Source organism: Pelecanus crispus, chromosome 4 (genome assembly GCF_030463565.1).
Source record: "Pelecanus crispus isolate bPelCri1 chromosome 4, bPelCri1.pri, whole genome shotgun sequence".
Classification (NCBI taxonomy): Eukaryota; Metazoa; Chordata; class Aves; order Pelecaniformes; family Pelecanidae; genus Pelecanus; species Pelecanus crispus.
In genome coordinates, this window is record NC_134646.1 from 19,371,049 (window position 1) to 19,395,002 (window position 23,954).

Sequence of the window (23,954 nt, forward strand, 5' to 3'; positions counted from 1 at the left end):
ATTTCTCTTGTGTTTTCCTTCAGTGCTGAGTAACCCAGTTCCTTAATATCTTGGAATCTGAAGGAAATGACAGTATAGCTACATATATACGTTTGTGCAAGTTTTAGGTTTTTTTTGTTTATTTGTTTTTTTTTATCAGGGTTGGAGTCATTTGGAGACACCTTTACAGATCCATTAACATTTTGTTTTACTTTTGTTTTTATACTAGCTGCCATTTACTACAGCAGTTAATGACAGTGAAGCACATACAGCAATTTTCTTTCTAGAAGAGTGTAACAGCTTCTCATGTTCTGCAGTTTCAAAATATTTGGGAGAAACACGTGTAAGGTTTGTGAACCTTACAGAACATTGCCTCCAAGGTGAAATGAAAGGCCTGAAGCTCCAACTCGGTCTTGCAGGGCTCCCTCTTTCAGAAGCTCTCAGATCTTCTGCTACCCCTCAGTTTCTCAAGCCTACAACTTCATGGTTTTATGAGCAGTACACATGGTTTAACAGAATTTCTACACTACAATTTTAAAGGTATTACTTCTGATCTCATGAAAGCATGAAAAGGTCCATTTTTTAACCTCCCTGTTGCTGATCAAATCAAGCAGGGATTTCAGTTGGGTGCCTGTAGGTGTTTGTTTTTGACCATTTCCCACAAGCATCCAGCAGTAATATAACCACAGCTAGCACTATTTGAAATTAATTATATCTAAGACTCCAGCAACACAATCTGGAAAGACTGTGACCTGTAGAATTTAAAGCAGCTATAATTCAACTTGTTACGAACACAACATCTGGGAGGTCCGCTCTTTGCACTGGTTTCCCAACCCCATACAGATTCCAGTTTTAATGTCCATCTTCCAACTCTGCAGTCATCATGCAAGTGGTTCTGTCTCACTGAGTAGTGTTTCACAGCCACATCCTACTGCAGTCATCATGCTGCTGACAAATAAAGTGAGCTTTGTCAGCATTTGGGATAGGATCGGAGGAATTATCTCAGAAAAAGGATCTAACTAAAATAATTTATCCATCTCCATCCCCTTCAAAATAATGCTAGTCTACACTGTTTTCAATAATAAATGCAAAGCTCTTCGTGAATTTTGACAATCTTCAATAAATCATATACCTATACAAAGACTTCAGTAAATGAGTTCATCGACTACTGCAGTTGCATAGAAGAAGAGAAAAAAAGAAAAGCAGACAGGATTATTTCTTCTTTTAAGTTCATAGGAAATGTTAAGTTGATCAATGAAGTGGAAGGAATATTAATATCTCCACAGAAAAAGAGATTACCTCAAGATCCAGGATGAGAATCAATTGGGTTTGGATTTTTTCCTTTCCTACAAACACTTACTCCAAAGCAAAGTAGAATCCCAACTTTGAAGAAGCTTTGTTTCACACTTTTACTAAAGATGCTTTTTTTTTTTTTTTCTCTCTATAGGTTAGATGCTATCCCTTAGCATGTCATCTTTTCCAAAGGTCAAAATAAGCAGTTATTACACACAGACATTATTAGACACTCACTTTCATCTGAAATGATGAACAGTGAAGAGGAGACCCCTGGCACAGGACTATACACACCCCATTTCAAAAGCAAATTATGCTTTTGGCATAATTTCAGTAGTTCTGTATGTTCTGACATCGCTCCTTACAGTTTCACCATTCCTGAAACAACTCAAAATTCTTGAAAATATAATTCACGATCTCACTCATCACCACTGTGTCATCTCATCTTCTCTCACTTACTAAAACTGTACATATATCTGTACACTCCCCCAATGTACTTTCGCATGTGAGCACACACTCAACCATATTGCTTTACGTTTAAACATATATTGCTTTTAAATTTTTAACGTACATGTGACTGAGAGGATCTCTGATAGCAGAGAAATTAGATTGTGAAGTCACGTGTGAAAGCCAGAAAATACAAAAACATTAAAACAACATTTTCTATTCAACGGGGGCAGAGTTTGATCTTCTCTTTTCCAGTATAAACTCAGAGCAGCTCTACTTAAGCTGATGAAGCATAAGCAGTTTAAAAATGGAACAGCCAAGACAGCATGCCTCTTCTTCCTAGAAAGAAAGAGTCAACATTTTAAAGCATAAGTCTCTCTTTTCAGTGGTTTTGAGCATTTGTAGGTCTCTTGAATCCAGACGGACTGTCAAAGCTTAATAGACATGGCTATCATGAAAAACATTCAAAGTAAGATGAATCTTCCTTTCATGAACTTGAGATGTGCTGAGTACTCCTGGTTCCTGCAGCAACTTGTGGCAGCTCCAAGGTAATTACCCTCATCTCACTTCTCTTTTCAGGTACCTATTAGGAGGGGTGTTCTCCACTTTCTTCTGTAACTTCTTGTTCTTCCCAAGAGTTATAAAGTGAAAAAGGACATGTGAAATCAGGACATCACATTAGTTGTACTTGCAAAGAAATCCCCCAAAGCTGTCAGATATTCAAAGGGCACATTTCCTTTCTATAGATAGAGCTAGGATCCACAAAGTTCTTTCATGTGTTTTCCATGTGCAGCCAACTGCTGACCCAAAATATCCAGCTGCATTTTGGTACACATCACAAAGAAATTAAACTGAGGGAAAGATGAAAACTTCCCCTCTGCTCTCTAGAGACATAGTTAAGGACTTGATTTTTATGTTGCAATTCTTTAAGTAGAAGAATTAAATTAAACCCTTTGCACCTTGGCAGAAGCACCAAAGCATAAACTTCTCAGTTAACCCTATATGAACAGAGTATGCAGGGTGGGCTTTATCACCACACACTATTTCAGCAGGAATGAAGCAGATTGTTCTCCCTGTTCATACACCACTCTCTTACCAGATGCTTCTGCCGGGAAATACTTACAGGGGGAAAACCTATGCTTGCACACATGATATGACTCCAAGCATGCAATTATGCGAACTCGTTTTTGTTTGTAACAGACTGAATTATTCCTGTAGCTACTGAAACCTACATGCAGACAAATCTTACAGGTATTTTGCTACTCGTGCCTTTCATGCTGTTGCCAATGTTAGCCGAAGTGCTCACAAGGCACTGCAGAAACTGAAGAGAATTAATGAACGAATTACCATTTGATAACAGGGAGTGGTAGTCATTATATGACAAAGCTGGGTCATTCCACAATGTAGAGTTAGTAAGTAATTTGCACTCCAGTGATCCACTGCAACATCAGGACTCAAAGGGCTTTGCCCTCCTGCTTTTGCTACCTTTCATATCATTAATCAAATATTCGCGTATGGTATTTAGGACCTGCTTGTGAGATTGCAAAGGTAGATGTTGGTTTTGGCTCTCCCACCAGAGCTGAGCCCTGAAGTGAAGCCAAGACCTGTAATCATTTGCCTTGGCTGAAACAAAAATAAACATACCCTTTACTGTATGCACTTCTGAGGTAATTACTGCCATTAGATCACAGCCTGGAAATGAATTTTAAACCATGCAAAGACACTGAATACAAAAACCCCTTATGTTAAAATCATGTTAAATGCCTGATTATAACATGCCAGAGCAAGGAGGGCTCAACTGAAAGAAGGGACTTTAGCTCCAGCCCACCTTGTTGGACCCAGCCACTGCAACCCACATGGTGAAGTTAAACTGTCTCTTGGTAGGAGATGACCCACAGCCCTAGCAGGAATGTGTCACCTCCTCCATTTAAGGTAATATTGCCTCTAGAAAAATAGACATTGTGTTCCTTTAGCACTGCTTAAAGCATACATTGCATCTACCATGCGTTCCCCACTTTGCATTGTTTAATTTCTATTTCTAACTGCCTATCTCCACTGCCACACATGCACTTACCAGCTGAGCATCACCCAGTCAAATCTCATTTCATCCAGTTAACTCCCCCCCAACCTCAACAGCCCAAAGAGGGAGACCTTCATCTCTTTGTAAGGATCACTGGAAAAGGACACGATATATCGAGAAGGTGAGTGGATTCCAAGCTCTCAATCAGCTTGGTAGCCCAGCACAGAAGCTTTCCTGTAATGTCATAGCACCTCCCAATTTCACTCCAGTTTCACTGTTCATTGTTGTCAAGGAGACAAAAGTAATCCTGCTCTCCTCCAACCACCAAAGGCTAATGGACCTCAAGCTGTGAAACATCCACAGGAGTCGATGAGAGCTCTGGGCCCTGACTGCTCCAGGAGGAAGCCTTCCCTCACCTGGACTTCCCTCTAAGCCCTCTGCTGACCACATCACAGACTGTGGCAGCACTCAGAATTTCACACCAGTCCACCACCAGGATCACATATCACCCTGGCTCTTCAGGTCACGCTTCTGTAACAACTCTCTCCTACAACCAGATTTATGAATTGTTGCACCATTCTACCTTTTAAAAGGCAATAAGCAATAAAAAAAACTGTTCTAGGGTTGCACGTGATATGCTGGTAAGGGGTAGGGATTTATGCTTAAGACTTGGCTGCCATAAACACCCTGTGTGGCCACACCAGTGAGACTGGGACACTGTTAGCTGAGTTTGCCTTTCCCCTGACCTTGCTGTTACTTTGAAGCCATCAGAGGCTGGTGCTCACAGTGGCTTCAAGGTCCTTTGTTAGACTTACTGCCGTTGACCCAGTGACAATGACATGATGTCTTTAACTTCTGATTCAGAAAACAGTCATTCAAATAAAGGGTACACTGACAGCCCATTAACTACAGCAAAGATTGTTGTTGCTGCTACAGTTTCAGAGAGACCTATTTAAAAATAGATTAGGGTCTTGGAAACCACTCAGCTTATTCTGCCTTTTTCCCCTCTTCCCTGCAAGACAAGTTACCAAACCAAACCTGGCATTTGCTTCCTCCCTGATCTAGTTACAACTTCATTATAGCAATATTGGCCAGCAGCAAGTAACTTATTAAATAAATGCCATTTAAGTGCTTCTACCTGGATAGTTGATTCAGATAACAGAGATAGAGAGAAGGGAGGGGCTGGCCTGGCTCTGCCCACTTTCTGCCTTCCCTTGCAAGCAGCAGGGCCAGGCAGGCGATTCCAGATAGCCAGGCAAGGGTGAGGAGCAACTCCCAGTGCTGTAACAGGAGAAGAATTGATAGAACCCTTTCAAGGCCACATTAGCTCTTTCCAATCACAAAATACCTTCATTCTAATTACACAATATTGGTCCTGTGTACTTTGATGGATGTAGCTTTGTAGAAGATTTTTTTAAAATTTTATTTTATTTTTTACTTTCTCAACAAAACCAGCTTTCAGCCTCTAGAATTATTTTAAGATATATTTTTCCCCACAAAGTTGACAGCAGCACCCAGGGAGCTGCCCTGCCTTCAGAAGGAAGAGGGCAAAAGATTCAGCGAAGACAGTTTGATGCTTATAGCGTGTCACCAGAAAGGCAGTGCTGGCTTGGTGCTGAGGAGCATAGATATTTCTTTTACTCACCGGAAGAAACAAAAACCCAACCTTCTGAAATAAATATTCCACCTCAGGTGCTTAAAACAAAAAAGACTAGCCATAACCAGAATACTACAGGCTTCTGGGGATAGCGTCCTCTTGATATCGCCTCTTGATGTGGCTCCAACAGCATTTAAGGAATAGCTAAACTTTTAATGAACATACAAAAGAGTGATTAGGACCTTCATGTTTGTCCACAAAACACCAGGAGACTTAGTACCTGCTACAATGATCATTAACTACACAAATCACCACCACCACCACCATCTTTCCCCCCAACCCTCCTATGGAAAGCTACCCACAGCAAAACTGTTGAACGCAAATAAGGTTTGCAGGAAGCAGATGACTGTTTCTGGTTATTTCAATGAGGTGGCCAGAGATTGTCTAGCTAGACAGGATTGGGTTTTTGTTTGTTGGGGATTTTTTGTTGTTTGAGTTCTTTTTAAACTTCAAGGGGTAGATATGCTTTACAAAAGGATTTGAAAGAAAATAGTAGTGGGGCCAAGAATATTTGACTCAATATAAGTGCACATATATGTATATTAAAAAAACATAGATACACATTTATGTTTACCATTTCTTCAGTATTGTTTGCAATGAACAGTTACTTAAATTCTGACATAGTAGAACAGAATTAGATGAATGCTCGAAGTTCATGACACACATCTTAAGCTACTAGATTCAGACCCTTTCAGGGATGATAAAGTTCAGAACATTCACAGGCAAGACCAGTTAGCATGCTGCTTATGCCATTTCAGAAGATCTGATCTTGGATTCTCATAAGTATTTATTTCTCTGCCCAAGATTACAAGCCTTAACCATACAGAGTCATCCAAAGGAGAACACTTGCAACTGTCATCAGATCTGTGAGATATGAAGTTTATCAAATCTGTGATCCATCATCAGCCCTCCCCCTTTTCTTTCCTACAGAATTTCAAAAGTACAATAAAAACTTAGGGTTTTTATGCATTAGAAGGATCATTTGAGGTAGTCTTGTATTAACTTTGATGTATGCCTCCTTCAATGATGTAATATACTGAACATCTACCTCTTGACCCAGGAATTTTGCAAAGATCTTGTATTATTACTAGAATGTTTACTCGCCATCTAACCTCACTTTAAACCAAACGTACAGTGATTTTTTCCCACCACAAAGAGAAATTGTTAAACAACCTTTTCCACAGGCCCATAATCAACCCTTTAAATCAAACTTGAATAACAGACTTTCATTTATCAATTGATCCACTGTTTTTTTGTGGGTTTTTTTTTTTTCCCCCCTCTTCACTTCTTCGGGTGCAGCAGATAAAAGACCCAGTTGTACTATCATAGACCATTGCTTTGTAACCAAACTCTGCATGAGAGAAACATTCCTCTTTTTTTTGTGATGGAGAGAGAGAAAACAGAGAGAGGGAGAGTTAAGTCCGCCCCCCCCCCCCCATTTTTCCTCCTTAGCTTAAGCTTTGTTGTCATTCTGAGGCTTTGGGAGGAGGGTAACTGTGGTGGTTGCTGTTCTATAAAATCTTTAAAAGCCATTGTGTAGGCAGGTCAAAGAGAAACCAAATTAGAAACTAACAACTTTTGAATTTCAGCAGCCAAAGTTAATGTTGACTAAGAACCAAAAAAGAAGGGGGAAGAGGTAGAAAAAAAAGTGGCCCTATGGAAAGCAAGGGCCAGCTGAGAGATCTAGAGGACGGCAGGCTCTGAAGGGGCAAAGCTGCTCCTTTTGATGTGGGAGGTCTGCAAGTAACCTACTGGGACACTCCCTGGGCTATCTCATTAACCATGTCACCAAAGCCCCCCAAGGTCCAGAGAATCATAACATTATCTCTGACATTACCACACAGATACAAGGTTCCTTAGGCAGTCTATAAACATGCCTGTACTAACCAATTCATCGTGGCTTGACACCCCTGCAAGGGCTGGATGCCCTTTAGTGAGCCACATGAATTGCCCCAGTCATTCATCAAAGTTTCTCAGAGTGCATTTCACACAGCATTAAATTTAATTAAAGCAACATTGACTGCATTGTAATCCTCTGGAGGCTCTTTGTCAGAAGGAGCTGGAACACTTTCTACTTAAATATCTATTGTTCAGGTGGGATTTTTTTTTTCCCCTTCTGTTGTCTGAACCCAAGTGATTTGCTGCCTCTCCCTGTTTTTTATTTAAAAACTCATATGTCATGAAAAAGTTCTGCCGTGCAAACAGGAATCCCAGCCTGACAAATAGTTCAGCTCCTATGCACTTGCCTGCAGATGTTGGAGAATATAGAAGATTGCTTTAAAACTAACCAACACGTGAAAAAACAACCCTCAACACACACAAAAGAAGACTAGTAGCAGAAAAGAAGCATGTAGTAAAAGCTACTTATTTGTCAGCACATGCACATCCTTGTGCATGTCTTCCTGCTTTGGTACATCAGCCATGGGCCACTATCACCTCCCATTGGTGCTGTAATGAATGGGCGCTGCAGGTGTGCTTAGTGCTCCATAGTACAGGCAACCCTTGTCAAGACCAGTGGTGACACCAGAGCCTGGCGTCAATGCGGGGCTCTAGCAGTTTGCATTCACCTTGGTGGAGAAAGTATCAGGCAGAAACCAGCTGTCTAGGTCTCTCTTTTCCTAGGTCTCTTCATCCACACTGGAATCCCATTGGTTTAATTTGCTTCATATTTTGTTGACCTCTCCTAGATCAGCATCAAAAGACAAGCTTTGTTTCCATCCTGCTAGTTGCTTCTGGGTCCTTTCTGCCAACCACCAGCAGCTTCTTCTGTTTGGTGGGGGGATACTTGTCTGGGAGAAGACCTGGAAAACAGGCCACACAATTCTCAGAAATATAAAGGTGATTCTAACACTGCCTTGCAGTGAAAACTCTGAAGGAAACACCATTTTGCACAAGTGGGGATAGCTGTTGTGCCCACTTTTCCTCCTCTTGACCAGGAGTGGTTTTTGAGAGACATTTCTCTGTCTGCAGTAGGCAGAGTGAGATCACATACCTTTCATGAACTACAAAGATGAAAATGTACTTTGCTGTTGCAAAAGTGAACTGCAGAATAGACTAAGAAAATCTACCTTTTAACACAGTCCCACATTATCTGCAATAAGATTTGGTGGTTAAACCACTGATTTTGGTACCTACTATCTCCTCCCTCATATATAACTTAGTTTGCTTCTGTTGTGGTGGTGGTGTTTTGTTTTTCCTGTTACCGAATCATTTTAGATTTTCTCAATCTGTCTACTATGGATACGCTAGGAGTAGCATCCTCCTTGCTTTGTTCTTACATGCAATCCTTCTGAAAAATCAACCTAGTTATTATTGCTCCAGTGGCCTGGGAGTTTCAGCTCTTTCTATTTCTTTGTGGTTTTAATGAGGAGAGTAGAATAGAAAACACTTAAATTGCCATCATTCACAGTTATCAGTAGAGGATAAAAAAAATAAGTCAAGTACAGTTTTGTATTCCTCCAAAGAAAAGTGACTAAGTGATTCTGCCCAAAAAAGGGACCTGCTTAGGCCTCGAGGTTTCAAAGGACCTGACAGGGGGGTCTTGAGAGAATTTCTGTGTTATGCTCGGCCAAGATCAATGTTATTGTTTATCTCAGAGGAGTATTTATTTCCAGTTCTCAGTACTTCTCATGGCTCCTCATGTGAGATCCTCTGCTGCCATGCCGTCATGGAAATGGTTCTATAAAATAACAGGAGGTGCTGAAGAATCAGATCACTTTCTTCACAGGATGCACCCATCTACACCATAGACACATGGACTACGGTGTACCATCATGCCTACCATCTCAGAACTAGTTTCTTACTGCTTGCCAGGTCTAAGATTTAAGAGAAGACCCAAAAAGAGATCAAAGCATTGCACAGGTCCCAAGGCTCAGGACACACTCCTCACCTAGGTAAGAGTCCATATACAGTTGAGCAGAAGTAATACGAATTCAAAAGCAAAATTGCTATTTCAAAGCTGTAGGCTGAAAGCTTATGCAAGTCTTCAGCTGATAAGAACTGAAGATGCTTTACAAAAGGTATGGAGAATCTAGTCAGTTGGCAGCTCTGGAAGAACAGCCTCTGCTCTCTATCACCCTATAACTCTGCCCTATAGCAAAAAGGAGTGCAGCTTGTGTAGACATTCAACCAACCCACCTTTACTGGAGTGCAAACACCACCTTTCCATTCTTCATACACACTCACTAACTGACAAGAGAAGCTTACTAATGCAGCATATTAGTAACTAAATTCCCCCCAGAAAATGTTTTTCAAAGTCAACATTTTTGCTTTAGAGAAGACACAGCTGAAGAAAGAAATAGCCTCTATTTTTATTGCTTTCACATGAATTTTGCCTTGTGCTATTTGAGTGGGACAGAGCTAAATACAGAGCTGAAATAAAGGTATAAGTCCCCCATGTCTCACACACAAAGAGGCCATCAGATAGCTGTTAATGCTGCACTGGGATTCTGCCATCTGTGGCATGCCGGATTAATTATGCATGGCACGCTGATTTTACTACTGTAATTGCACACACATTCACACCCCCCATCACAGCCTCCATGGTAAAACTTGTGCATAACATTATACTTTAGACGACCTCCTGCTGGCTTAGAAAGAAAAACTCTAACTTTATTCTATTCTCCCTTGGTATTTACTTCAGTTTCCCTTTCAAGCTTCTCAAACACACAATAAGCTTTTGATTATCAGGGTTTTAAGTGCTCCACTGGACACCCAGTGTGTATTTATGAATGGAATTAATAAAGAAGCAATCCGACTCCATCAAGAGAGCATTTGCAGCTACTCTTAAGCGTCACTGAGCAACACAAGTAGAAATTGAAAAGAGCTAGAGGTCTCTGGCCTTCATTTTTTACATTTATTTAGTCACACCCAGTAAAAGCCTTAGAAATTAATGTTTGACATTTTGGGATCTCTGTATAGCCAATTCATTTACTGAACTGAAAAAAATATTAGTGGCTGCATACACAAGCAAATGAAACTATAAAACTACTTGCCTTGCTAAAGCAAGCCAGTAATATTACTGCCATTCAGGACAAATAATTTTGGTTTAGCCCCCGCTGCCCCAAGATTTTCAAGTCCCATTTTCACCCTTTTTGTTGCAATCATCAGTGAATTCTCATAGAAATACTCGAAACCCAGATTGTGGGTTCCTTATCAATATACCATGAACTCAAATGAGTTTTCCCAAAAAGAGAAAGGAAGAAAGGTGGGGTGTGCTAAACCTTGCCTTGAAAATACACACTGTGTCCTTAACATTAAGGATAAGAAATTTGTCCTTAACATTAAATATTAAATGGTCATGAGCATTTCCTTTACCATCAACGGGTGTATTTATACACATGCCTAAAAGCAAGCTAGTTTCTTTGCAAGACACCGCATACTGTCCTGACAATTGCAGCCTATCCTCTGCAGAGTTAAGGTTTTTGATGCACTATAAATCAGGAAAAAAATTAAAAGCAAAAGGGAAGTTGGGGCATTTCAGGTACAACAGAGATCAAGGACTAGTTTGAATCTCTCTAAAGAAAAGTGTTAGGAAGAAAGATTTCCCAGGCTAGATAAGGAAGAGTATGTAAGCCTTCCAAGGACTTACTCAGATACTTGCACTATGCTCTTGCCTATGCTTTCTGTGCAGGCATGCATGCTTTTCCCAGTGTGCTTGGTTGCTGACATTTTTCTAGGACTCATCTCCAATCACCTCCCTGATTTTCTTCCAGAAAAGGTGAACTTCAAAAGGTTCCTCATGACAGTGGCATGCATCTGGTGTTCAATACAACCCAGTTATTTCTAGTGCAGCTCTTGCCCTGGCCACTACCTTTAAAATGAGACTACACATGAAAAAGCAGAAAGACAGTAAAACTACTTTGTTCTAAAAACAAAGAAAACAAATCTCACCTTGAAGGGGGGCTCCAGCAAGCAACCACAGTACAAGCCTGAAAATGGGTAAATACTCAGTTGAAAAATTCCCCCTTCTCTGCATCATGACAGCTGTCTGCACTCAGCAGCTGCCACAGGACCAGGGTGCAGGTGAGCCACACTCTGCCAGGCAAGAGCTTACAGTGGAAAGCAAAGCAGGGGAGGTATGGCAAAACTTCAGCTGTTGCTTCCACGACAAACTTCCTCAGGTTTTAGCCAAAATCCCTTTCTTTATCACTTTGCAGGTGAGACCACCTCTACGAGAAGAAATGAACATTTTTACATCTGTCAGTTTCAAGGCACCTGCACCTGGAAATTTAATGTTTCTTCACACTAATTCCAATGTCACAGCTAAGGAACAATTGTGTCTTAAGAAAGATGTCCCAAAATGTGAAGTAGGAAAGACTAATAAAAATGTGGCACATCTTTAATCAATATACTCAAACTGAGGAGGACATTCTCCCACACAAGAACCAAGTTCAGGCCTTCTCCCACTTTTTCCACCCAGGGAAGTCGTGCTCAGGTTGCTAAGCCCACCTTGCCTGAAAAAGTAAAGTATGTGTCCAGCCAGTCCATCCTCTGCATCAAAGCCATGATAACACACTAGATGCTCTCCCAGACAAAACTCACATGCTGTGCAGCCACAGCAACACTGCTGCCTCCTGACTCATTGTAAATGCCCAGACTAGGCAAACAGGAAGACTAATGGTTATTCAGGCAAATTTGGGCCACCATGATGGGAAAGGTGCAGAGGGAAAACATTATGACCAGAGTTCTTTTGAAACAACCTGACAGTTGATAGATGAGCATCCATAAAATGACAAAGGCTCCCTGTGTAAAGCCCCTTGCTACCAGCATCTTCTCCCTGGGAAACTAATTACTCTGTACTGTCAGTGAAAATATTATTTTTCCGGTAATTATTTTCCCTTTTGCAATGACAAAGTGATCATGAAGAGTCCCCCAGCCTCTCATTTTTGGCCATACTTGACTTAAAAACATTATGCAATGTTGTTCACGTGATTTTAGCTAATGGACAAGGAACACGTTTTTGTGATGCTGATTTCCACTTGCTGTTTGCAGTGTGTGTACTGGGAAAGGCAGTGGAGACAGCAGAGTTTATCTCCAGGCTGCTGTAGCAGTAGTGAGAGGAATAACAGTTGTTGATGGAGGTTGCTAAAGGCAAAGGCCTATCTATCAAAATGCATTTTAACAAAAGTTGGGTGGTGAATTCTCTTTCCTCAAGTGCTGGGCTCAATCCCCTTTGATTAAACTTACATCATAAATTTGTCCTTACAATGCACATGTGTGAAAAAGCAGAGAGGATCCTAATCCAGCCCTCAGGTTTAGTTAATCCCAACCTTTGGGAGGCTCAAGATCCAAACCCATGCCAAAGTTTTAAGTGCTACTTGACTTTTATACCTGATCTGATTTACATGCTGTAAGATTTACAGAGCATGAAAGCTGAATTTGGCTCCAAAAAGTGTTTTTAGGACAAAGGGAATCAAATTAAGGTGGTAGGGTTTTGGTTTGTGGTTGGGGTTTTTTTGGGTTTTTTTTTTTTTTATTTCAAGCTATTGCAGAGTCTGCCATATTCTATAAATCTATCAAAATAAATAACACTAAGCAAATTCTGAAACTTAAGCCTCAAACAATTTTTACATTCATTAGTGCTAGAAGAAAATAAAGTTCTTTCTTCATAGAAGAAAAAAATTGATTTGATTACTTAAAAGTATCTGCCCAACTCAAGTTTTTAGTGCTAATCATGAGATTATCACAAGAAAAATGGGTTACTATAATAATCCAGTGTCTAGCCACAGAGACACATTAGGCTCCTCTGACAAAACCAATAAAAAGGAGAAATAAGGTGTCCCTCAGCTAAGTGTAAAGAGGAATTATGCTCAGCCACAGAATCCCACATTCAGGAATTACACAAACTGTAACGGACTAGCCCAACCTGTGTGTGCTATGCAGAGCTGAGAACTGTGCTGCTGCTGTTGCGTCAGAAAACCTGCTTTCACCCCAAGCGAGTAGTCACTGCTGCACTAGCCACCTCTACCAGTCCCACAGGACCAAGGAGCAGGTAGGACAGACAAACTGAAGTGGCTGACCAACCTAGAGAGGAAGAGCTTCTGGAGAGAAGTAGCATCTTTTACTAGACTTGCAGCCTCAGTTGCTGTGGTCACAAGGATCCAAGTACTCATAGTTAACTCTATTACTCCAACTAATAACTGATAATCCCGCTCTGCAAATCTTGCTTTGATATTAAGATACACACAGAGGGCTATTTGAAGAGGCATGCTCATTCACGACTGGCAATTAAATTACCAGTGTCAGCAAGCAGTTTGGTCTGGTTAGAAACAGCCAAGGTCAGAGGGAGCCTTCTAGTGATCAAGTTCAATTCAAAATCTAGTTCTCTCAAACAGCGTGACTGAAGCTTTCATGTTGTCAGCATAATGTGACAGTCTGGGATCTCCCAACTGCTGCATTTCATGTTCAAGTTGTTGTCAGCTTCCCCTGGGTAACATTATCATCTCCAGTAAATATTTTCACATGATCTACTAAAGACAAAAGCCTCTGTTTTCCTGTATAATTTCTTCTACATTGCAGAGCACATTGAAAAATCACCATTCTTACCACCTCTGGGAAAAAGCCTTATTTCTTGCTAGAGCTTCATTCAGTGGGGAACAATAAGGAAGAAAAAGAGAAGAGCTGCTCTGTTCATTTCATTCTGGGCCTTCTTTGCATGAGTCAGGTTGCAAAGTAACTCAAATAGTAAATGCCACACAACTGTGCACCATAGCAAGTGAAATAATTAGCTCTGATATCGTTTGGACAGACTTATTTTTAGTGGAGCAAATATCTGCTTTTCAGGTTTCTTATGAAATGCTATTACTAAAGTATAAGGATCGACTCTGTGTTGATTATGAAGATGCTAAAAAAAGTAACAAGAAATGCTCTTTTGAAACATCTCACCCATAAAAGTAAACTTGGAAAAGACACAGCTTACTTATGTAAATATGCAATATAGTACCTGTAAGAATATCCATCCTAGGAAAGAGAACCTTTTTAGACAGCCAAATCAAAACCCAGTCATTTAAGTGTAATTTGTTCTTCACTTCTCCAGTTACAGCTTCTCCTTAGGAGGATATTTCAGTGATCTCTAACCTCACGTTACAGTCCTGCTTACCAAGACCTCACATCTGTATGTGGCAATCCATTCTTTTAACTCACCACTTGTCAAGTGTTCTGGATCTGATAGCACTAGCCTTGCTTCAGCAAAGTGGCAAGAGTCAGCTGATGGACACTGCCAGTAGGGAATTTAATCTAAATTAAATATTACATGGACTTTGCTCTGTTAAAGAAAGACCACCCAGATAACTGCAATGTGAAAACCAAATTTGATTCTCTGCTTAACGCTCCTGTCAGCCAAGAGCCTGGGGTGAAGACACTATGTTAAGCAACTGCAGAATTGGTCTGAAGCTCTCTTACAGACTTCAAATGGTGGAGCAAACCTGCCAATGCTCTTAAGATTCATTAAGGTTCTAAGGACAGGTTTGCCTTTCTTCACTAAAACTACTATGGCATTTATTCAAAAGGGGTACAGAGTAATTCAACCCAAGCGCAATAAAGGTTTTCAGCCACACTATACTTTATCTGCTGCAACAAGAGTTACTCAGTTGGAAAGAGTGCCTAATTGTCTCTTATTTTGTATGTGCAAAGGTAGAAATCCAGAAATACATCTTTGAGCTACAGCCAGGTAAATAGTTCAAAATACTTCCCACAATTATTCACATAAGCTTAAATTAAAAAAAGCTATTACAGCCATACTTACATTCTTTTTGGTTTCTTTCAACAAAAAACCCACAAAGTCAGGTTTTACACCTTCCCTCATAAATGAAATACTAACTTAAAATTTATTTTAACTGACAATTTGAGTGTGAAACTGAATTTAGGGCTTAAGTTTCTCCATTTACAAAAGATGAACAGTATCACGTGACTTATGAAACCAATAAAAGGAAGGTCAGATTGCATTAGTTTTTAGTATGAGATCATGTTGCACTGCACCTCTGCTAAGGCCAGACAGTATTCTAGTCCCAACATTAGTAAAATTTTTCACTTTAGTAGTGTAAGCATTTCACATTGCTTCATAACCTTCAAAGGAAAAAAAAAAAAATCAATGGAGACTTATTTCCTGCAGCCTGGACTGTAAAAAAAGGTGCCTTTTCTTAGCCTGGTGGTTTGCCACCCCAGTAGAAAGCACTACAAATCGCTTTTTACAAGGCATTTGGTATAACTACCATTAAGACCAGTCAAAGGAGGTACAATTAGAGAGCCCTCTTATCAGCCATATTTAATTTTATTTAAGCAGCAACACACTTAAGTGGGGGTTAAGAATATATGCTTAGAAATATAATGAGATACTGTTTTAGTCTTCTGTGTCAATGAAAATAGATCAAAGTCCAGTGAATGAAGAAATGAGTTCATTCTTTTAATAAGTGATATTTCTAGCTAGGCTAGAAATTGGTTAATTGGTTAATCACAGATTCTACTGTCCTTCAAAGTAGTACATAGGAGGTCAGATGACTGAACATAAAGAAGAGACACTTGCCATCTACATATTATTGTTTAAGATATAGTTATCAGGGGATGAAAATGCCTTCAAAGTATGGATGAACTGCTCTCACGTTTTTTTTTTTTTTTAAAAAAATCTTACCTGTAAACATTGCAGGATCCATCGTAGAAAACACTACACCAATTTTAGTGAATACTGGTGCGTAAATTTTGCTAGTGTTACCTGTAGTGATTAAAGTCAGGCTGAAGGTTCCACCATTTTTACCCTTTCATATACGTCAAATCCATCTTTTACCCACTTCTGAATGAATCATCACTGTACTAGAATTAACATTTATTAGAATAAAGCTCTTCAGAGAGTAAGAGACATTAAACTTGAGTTCAAGGCAAGGTTTAAAGCTCTCAATTTGTTAAACAGTGAAGTGTGACACAGTGTACCAGTAAGTTTTGCAAAAAAACACATGTTTCTTTTTGTCAGTAAGTCTAAGTTGTTCAAAGTACATGTCTTGTTTACACTAAATTTATTTGACATTTTACAGCTATATAGATCCCAGTGACTGAGAAACATAAAACTATTACTTTTTTTTTCCTATGATGGGAAAAAAAAGAGGTTCACATATCATATCATTCATGAAAATGCAATGGGGAATGAAAATGGAGGGATTCATTTACCAGACTGGAAATTTAACAACTGGGCAGTATAGTTCTGTGACAGGTCATGATCTCATGAAAATCAGCTAATTAACTTACTTCACAAAGGGCCAGAAAAAATAACTTAAATCCTTTGGAACTTGATAAACTGATCTATAATCATAAGGGCAAAATCTGCATGTAGATTTTCCACAATTCTAGATACATGGACCATTATCCTAGCACAACAGCAAACTACAAAAGGCTGATCCACAGCCCAAAGCTAAGGGCTTAAATATGTCTTCAATACACGTCTGGGAGATGGGATCTGTTCCAAGGAAAAGTAACCCTCTCTCAGCAAGGGGAAAGAAAAATGAATCTCCAAGCCTTGGCAGAAGTTACACATGTATTTCTGAAAGGTGCCACAGCAAAATTTGGAAACTCTTTGAAACCATTTTAAATACCATCTGTGGCCTAGACGTTGGCCTCTCCAAAGCAGATGGTTCTCAGTAGTCTTTGCACAATAAATAGAACTGTATTTTTGCAATTAAAAAAAACCACAGCTAAGACTGTATTAAGCATGTCCTTAGATGAAAATCTCCATTCTAGACAAAAAAAAGTCAAGCTATATAAATTTTGTCAAATGAAACATTAGTCGACCTTAGTTTCTAAGTTTAACTACCTTGAATGACAAGCGATGGAATGAAGCTTTGAAATGTTCATTTAAAGTGACTCCATGTAATAGACTTTAAATGCCTGGGCTTACTTTTTGTGCTGCTAAGCAATAGCTTGTATGCATAAACCTGACAATACAAATTGAATAGAAGCTTACTAGTGAGGGAGAGGGGCTTACAATCTGACATGCAATAGCTGGAAACCTCATGACAGTCCTAGAGAGCAAGATTTTAACACTCATTTTCTCACCATCCAGCTTAATTCTGAAGACCTCATTCAGCCTTTGGGTATCTCAATATTAACCTTACTGCTTGTAACACTAATGCAAAAGGTGTGAGATCAGGCACTCAGGCTGCTGGCCCTCTCATAGTTTACAGCCCTTACAAAAGTCACATTTCAGAGGTCAGAACAAACAGAAAAAACAAGGACAAAATGAGTTGGTTGTGGTCCTGAAGAAGCTATTTCTATGCTCTTTGCTACTGTAAACTCCAGAAAGCAACCAGTAGAGTTCACAGCATCTATGAATGGGATACTTCTACCCTCATAGCTGCTGTAATCCCCACAGAGACAGAAAGAGATTATATTACAAAGGGCAATGAACTACTGTGGTAATTGCTATTACAAACTCCACAGAGAAGACAGAGTGCATAATGTTGATGAACTGGCGCCCTCTGAAAGTCATACTCTTCATTCCAATATTATTTAGTAAATGCTAATTATTTCCAAGTGGTAGAAATATCTTTCAATTCAAATCATATGATCATAGCAACTATTTAAGACCTCAACCGTATAGTCTCTAGCCTTTCTTCCATAAAACACATTTCCATACATTTTAAACACTATTTTAAAAAATACAAGGTCAGTTTCCTCTTTCTTTACTTGCCATGGTCCAAGTTTCATATTCTGCTGTTGCTGCAATAAAAGACATCACAGCTACCAAAACCAGTGAAGGCTAGAGAGTTGCATGTTCATGATATCACTGGCTGCTAGGAGACCCCCCGAAGACAAGTGCTGGTATGCAGGTAATGAAGGTGGTATTGGTTTTCAAATATAATCTCTTTAATGGAGAAACCAACATTTCATTGCCCAGGCAGTAAACAGTTTGTCTTTACTCATTAACAGCGCATTCCCCAAAGGTAACTCAGCATTTACCTTTATTCTGTCCCTGCAACAGCCAGCAGCACATGCCTAAGGAAGGCCAATGGCACATAATCCACCCTATAAAGTCTTCTCCAACAATAAAATATTACTGCAGTGTATTCTTTTTAGCTTATATACCTAAGAATCACCACAGGTAGTAAGGGTGACATGAACATCAGAAAGGGGGGAAGCAAACACAAAACATGATAGGTAGAGTAAATTATGACCCTCAGTGATTTAAAAGACTCCTCACGTGATTTACAAATACCTGTCTGCATTTCCTTCTATGCTATTCATATATATATATGTACACACAGATAATGGGCCCAAGAAACTGGATGAGTTTGAAAACATCTTACACACATTGTGGATTCCTCCCTGTCCAGAATGCATGATTTTATTATTGTGGCACTAGTGGTAGTAGTTCCTTTGTGCAAAAGTCAGATGTGCCCACCTGGCTCATTGCTGACTCAAGAGCACATGGAATAAATTAACTGGAACCCTAAAATCCAACTAGTGTGGATGAGAGGCAACAAAGATGTCTTGTGAGCATCTGATCCTCCAATTAAAGTCCTCAAGCCTCTTTCAGGTACCCAGGTGAAAGCTGTTTTCATCATCAGAACCATGCAAAAACCATAATTTGGCATAATCCACTTTGTTACATTTAACCTGCTGAATCCTTTACTGTATCTAGTACTTTAGCACATCCAAATGGAGCTATGGTCAATCTTAAACATTATCAGAAGATATAAGACAGCATCTGTTAGACTTAGTGCTCTTCTTATAGGTTGCCTTGTGGCTAACTACCATTTTAATTTCTTACAGGTCAAATTCAGTAAGCAAACATTCCATCATTTCCACTGCACTGATGCTGGAATTGCAATTTTATATAGCAAACCCTCATTTCTCTGTCTCTGGGCACACACGAAATACAGTTTCTTCTGGTTAGATTACAGGAATGGATGTACTGCATCAGACCCCAAGTCTCATTTAGTCTAGTACCCTGTCTTCCACAGTAGCCAACTGCACAAGGTTAAGGGAAGAGTAAAGAAAACAGAAGTATTGAATTATTTTGTGCACACGGGCATCAACAAACTGTGTCTTAACAACTTCCTAAGCCAGGGGTTACTATACTGTCTTTAAAAGCTGTGAGTGGCCCTTGGCTTATTTGGTCTAAACACTTTGATACATTTATTGGTTTACATCTACAAAATTCAATAGAGACAAGTTCAAAAAGGTAAACATGCATAACTTTTTTTCTTCCTTTTTTTTTTTTAAACCACATCCACTTAAAGAGACAAGTCTTGCTATCAGTTCATTTTCCTCAGGTGACATGATAAACAGCTGTTCTCTCTTTGCCTTCCTTACTCCATTCTTGAGTCTACAGATCTCTCTGATAAACCCCGCTGACTAACAGGATAGAAACTGCATAGTCTGATTTATAAGGAGGAGAAAAAAAAAAAAAAAAAGCAGAAAAATTCTTTTTGGCCTAACCAGCTTGCTCCCCATATAGTATCTATCCTCTGTGGAAGGCTGCATGTTCATTTTTCTAATCATTTAAACAGTCAGCTGTGGGGCAGGGATCTGGATCTAGGACAAGTTGTAGGTTTGGTTTGGGTGGGTTTTTTTTGTTTGCTTTTTTATAAGAAAAAGGTAAATAGGAAGGGAAGAATTTCCTTCCATTAGGATAGCTGAGAAAGAAAATCCTTGGGTATTAGGTAATTCGTCTCAGGGTTGTCCACCATCATTTTCCCTCTCCAGACCTCACAAGAAAAAAAGGCATCTCAGAGCAAAAGAGAAATGCTGGTGGATGTCAAACATTTAGAGAAGAAGATCACAGGCTGCAGTGGAGATGGCAGGCCTGTGAGCATGCCAAGAGCAAGTGATGCGTAAAATCATTAAATGTGAAGGGCTGGGCAACAGTGCCTAGACTTATCTGGAAGTTTAATCAGAGAGAAGAATTGCAAAAGAAAAGAATAGAGACGGCTGAAAGCTGCAAAGTTATGTGTTTGACCTTTTTATAACAAACTCCCCCTTCTCCCCCCAGCCAAAAAGAGGGAAAAGAAAAGAAAAGAAAAAGAGAAGAAAGCCCAGGTAATCTCAGTGCATTATTGTGGTTATAATCAAATGAGTATACACTTATTCTCCCCCTGGCTTTCTCAGGAATGCAGATGTGGCTAGAATACAGGCTGACAGCTTTTTTCTCAATGTTGTCTCCACTAGGGAGACTGGCTTTCAGTTTTTAGCTCACAGAAGATGCAGATAGCTTGCCAGAAATGCGTGGGCCAAGCAACATATGTCTCTAAGTTACTAGCATCAGTGGGCGGGCTTTGGATATCAAAATTCTGCAGTAAGATGGAATGATTTCATGCCGAAGGACTTTGCTAGCTTCCTGTAAGTTAGGCAGGCTGTATTCCTTTCCACCCCCCACAGTCAGTAGCTACTGACATTCACCAAATTCTCCATACAAATATGGTTGGTTCTCAATGGACGCAGACTGTGAAGGAGACTAGGCTACCCTTAGAGAGGTGTAAAAAGCGACTCCTTCTCTATCAAGCTCCCTGTGGCCACACTGGGAAATAAATGACAAATTAACTTAGTCATTCTGATCTTTGAATGCCGGCTTCCAGAGAGCCAGTCCTACTCAAAAGGAAGACTTGGAGGCCCATCAAGGCCAAGTGGGACATAATATAGCACAACTTAGCTGTTTTTCTCCAGATGGAGGATCTGGCCTGAGATAGAGTGGCTTAAAATGGTTGCTGTTGAAATTAATAAGAGTGTTCCGAGTTACAGTTCTAGCACTAATAATGCAAATAAATCATGGCAATTGGTTTCTGAAGAAACAGCAAGCTGTGGTTCAGATCAGTGTTTAGCACGTGCTTGACAATCCCATTTCTACTTACAAAGAAGACAATGCCTCATGTGATAAACTAAAAAAAAACCCAAAACATTACCTAACAGTGGTGTTTTAGCCTGGTACATCACTTGCATTTCAAAAGTCATCTCACAGCCTTTGACAGCCTACAAGCAGCAATGAGCCCCCACCACTGACAGGAAGCCCGCTGTGAAGGGCTACCTTCAAGTGTTCACTGGAACCAAGCATGGAGTGGGCAACCCAAGAGATCTGTTCACGCTCTCAACCCTGGGTCCTGAAATGGTTCTTAGTTAACAAGGACTGCCTGTGTAAAATAACTTCAGGAAGGGCCGTGGTGAATCATTGGGTCCTTACCACCATGCAATAAAAAGTCAGCTGCTCATATAGCACTTAAGCAAATCACAAAAGGGTAGAAAGAGGAGCATGTATGTGTCTGAGGCAGCCATTCTTCTTTCCTCTGCCTACCCCAATTGACACAAGATAGCACTAATATCAAAAATTTCTCCCATGTCTAATTTAAGAGGACAGCTTTCTAAGAAAGCTTGACTCCCAAGAGCTCTCCTTAGTCTCCATGTGAACTGTAGAGTGCTTTCAAAACTCTGCATCATGATGGGGGTGAAGTAGGAACTGAACCCTCCAGAAAACTTGACTGTTCCTCCTTCCTTATTCATTCAACCATTTATTTACTTCCATGAGGCACAGCCAGCTCCACACACTTTGGACATTGTCTTAATGTTTTTCTGTTGGCAGAACCAGCTTCATAAACTTGCAGACAATATGTTCATGCAGCTGTGTAATAAAGCTTAAAGAAAAAAAGTGTCCTGCAGGTCACCTCATGGTCAACCAGTCTTCCTGAACATAACAAAGGTGTAGAAAAACAGCTGACAAGCTGAAATTAAATCCTCTGATGTGGGATGTCTAAATATCCCTTTAAATACTAATATCTGTCCAGACAGCCTGTTTCTCCAGGACTCTGTCAGCTATGAATCTTACTGATAGCGACACTGAAACAACACTGTCCATGTTTAGCTCCGAATCACACAGACTGCCACTAATGCAACCAACAGGAATATAGGGAAAGGTGCTCTCCCAGACTCCAGCCCTGCATTGGATAGTGACCATCTAGCACTTAAGTAAAGAGGGAGCTCCTTATCTTGCAGACTTAGAGCTTCAACAGCTGGACTGAAAGACTCTTCAGATTCTTGCAAGAGAACAAGGCTTCTGAAACAGAAAACAAAGAAACAATTTTTCATTTCTTACACATAAGTAGACATCTGAGTACAACACTAGATTAATGGGAGTCACAGAAGTAAGTTGGACAACATGCTTTACTTGTAAAGGAATTTGCAGTGGTGTGCTCCTCCTAATGTTTCACAGAAATGTGTGGGGATGCACAAATTGTGAAGTGTCCGCAGGCTCTTTGTCAAGTGGCATTTTCATATCGATGGCCTTTGAAAGGCCTTCCATAAAAACAGCGATAAACACAAAGGCCTTTATCTCTCTTGCTTCCCCCAACATTTACACAAGTGGTTGACAAGCAGCCTGGGGTGTTTTGAGGAGACCTGGTTTTCAGTGACAGAAGAGTTAAAATTCAGAGCCTCACAAAATTGAGAAAGATCAGCTGAGGCTTCTAGAATTAACAGCTAGGATCCGCAGGGTTTTTTCTTAATATTGTGAGGGATCTTATGATATTACCACCTTAAGGGATACTCTATAGGAACATGTTGTTGTCTGTGAACACCAAGGTTAAGTTAGAGCTATGACTCAATTTTTCTCCTTTTTTTTTTTTCCCCCCTTTTTGGCTAAGTAACACTCTTTGATGTCCCTTCAGCAGCAATGTTTGATTTCCTTATTCTTTTGGGGAGTACATTGCAAATCTAGTATGTCAGAGAAACTGCACAGTGCCATATGCAGCATAAGCTGAAATTGTGCTAAAAAGCATGAAACTAACATCACAGATCTTGAGGAGAAAAAAGGTGACTAAAAGCACCATTCTTTTCTCCCTTTTATAGGGTAACTGTTGAGGCAGCACACAACTCTGGGTGCAGCGGCTGGTGTTACCATCAGTCCTGGGTACAAAGGTGACCCCAAAATAGTTGTGTGTTCTTCTGAAGACGCTGCCCCGAGTCTGACTTCACATCCCAGCTCTGAATACACAGTGCACAGTAGGCTCTGTTTGGCCACTGGCTCTCCTTGCAGCTGTGCCGATTGCTCAGTGGGGAACATGTCTGTTCTCACAAAGAATTTAACAAATTAACTATGAACAAAGTAGCCTGGAAACGACATAGATTAACACATGCTGTGTCATGCCAAGAAGAAGCTTGTCAGCTTGTTGTTTTCTCAAATCTGAAAGGAAAATTCCCAGGACCCATTAAATATATGAAATTGTTTCCATGTTTAGCTGTGTTAGAAAAGAACACAATCATTGTTGAAGAGAAATAAGAAACACACATCCCAGATAAAAAGAGTGTATAACGAGACTCCTAGGAAGCATCTGCAGCACAAACAAGATTAAACACAGGGGAGAATCTGTCGTCTTTGTGTAAACTCCACAACCAAAGGAGATACTAAGGATGAATTTGGGGAACATCACCTACATATTTTCTGTTAACAAACATGGAAAAAAACCCAAACCCAAAAGCTCATGGATGTTTAGCCCTCTTTGCTCCTGTCCATGAAGGAGCGGCTAACCACTCTAAGTACCCTCCTGGCTATAATATGAAATGGGTGTCTGCATTAGCCTGCAGCATCCC